Below are 1,684 nucleotides of genomic sequence, written 5' to 3' on the forward strand. Positions count from 1 at the left end.
CAAGTTGCCCAGGCTGGTCTCGAACCTGTGGGCTCAGACAATCCTCTCACCTCGACCTCTCAAAGTGCTTGAATTACAGGCATGAGCCACCGCGCCTGACGTGTTTTGTTTTTTTTTAATTGTTTACAATGCCAACAGCACACGAATGTCACAGTATGAAGGATGCAAAGTGTGCAGCTCAGCAGTTTGAGGATGGCCGACTGGTTCTTCTGCTCAGTCTGGATTCACAGGCTATCATCCTGTTCAGTCAGTGAGACCAGCACCAGGCTTAATGCTCTGAAATTCTTAATAAATCAGGATTCAGGGACTCTGTGTTTTAGTTTGCATCCAGTCTTACAAATTGTGCATGGATACATTGTTTGGATTGTGACCTGAGTGAGGTTGCTACTGTTTCCTTTGAGCCTGACCATCTTGTGACCCATTGTTTTCAGCACCCAGATGAAAACAAATGACCACAAGGATTTAAACTGACATCTCTTGCAAGGGAATTTGAAAGTCGTGTATTGCATGACATCCCAGAAAATTGTGTCAGTATCTTTCTGGGGTTAATTCTGTGTCCTTTTGAAGAAGACATTTGGCATGGGAAATGGTTATTTTTAATTCTGATTATGTACTTTGGGAAATGGTTTTCACAGGAAGGAATATCAGTACTTCACCGCAGAGAAGTGGAGAGCTAAGCTTCCAGTGTCCTTTTAGGGGAAAGAGGAAGCTTGAAACGTGGTCCAGACTGGGGAGCCAGTGGTGATGCTGTGAGGTGTGAAGAGATCCCTTATTAGCAAGGAGCATCCAAAGAAGATTAAAATCTGGCCCCACATGACAACCCAAAGTCCTCACTCTTCTTACGATGAGCAGTGCCCCCTGCAGGCAGTTCTGTTGCCTGACTGGTCACCATTGGTGGATTGGGATTTCCCATGGGGGACAGGTAAGACCACTCCAGAGGGTCTCCTCTGTCCCCTTTTAGTGGCAGACTGGCCTGTGGCCTCTGCTACTGATCTTCGTTAGGCCAGACTGGCCAAGGCCTCTGTATAGAGTAGGTTGTCCTCCAAGCTCAGTGCTGGGGGCTCAGCTGAGTGAGGGAGAGAGGAGACAGAGGGTGCTGACTAAGGCTTGTCACCATCAAGCGAGGAGGCAGGTGTTCTTGTTTGTTTAGTAAATTGTTTTGGAAGGCGGTTACCAAGGAGGAGGCTTAGAAATGTATAGAGCAGTAATAGTGTCACAGCAATCATTGCACAGCCCCCAGAGTGATGACAACCCAGCGTGGTGGCTCACACCTGTTCCCAGCACTTTGGGAGGGTAAGTTGGGAAGTTTGCTTGAGCCCAGGAGTTTGATCATCATCTGGGCCACATAGCAAGACCTCATTTCTACAGAAATATCAACAAATTGGCTAGTTGTGGCAGCACACACCTTGGGAGGATGAGGTGGATGGATCACCTGAATCTAGGAGGTTAGGGCTGTGTTGAGCTGTGATCCTGCCATTGGACTCCAGCCTGGCGACAGAGTGAGACCCTGACTCAACAAAGAAAAAAAGTGATATATTTCAAAGACACTCCTAATTTGGATATATGTATTCTGCTATATCCAAATTGTGTATACTTATATCTTATTCATTAAAATAATTTAAAATTGCAGTTTCCAAGATAGCTATGTTAAGTATAGGGAGACACGTGGCTTAGAACAGTGGTC

Source organism: Carlito syrichta, unplaced genomic scaffold (genome assembly GCF_000164805.1).
Source record: "Carlito syrichta isolate Samal-C Ts95f unplaced genomic scaffold, Tarsius_syrichta-2.0.1 Scaffold185694, whole genome shotgun sequence".
Taxonomy (NCBI): domain Eukaryota; kingdom Metazoa; phylum Chordata; class Mammalia; order Primates; family Tarsiidae; genus Carlito; species Carlito syrichta.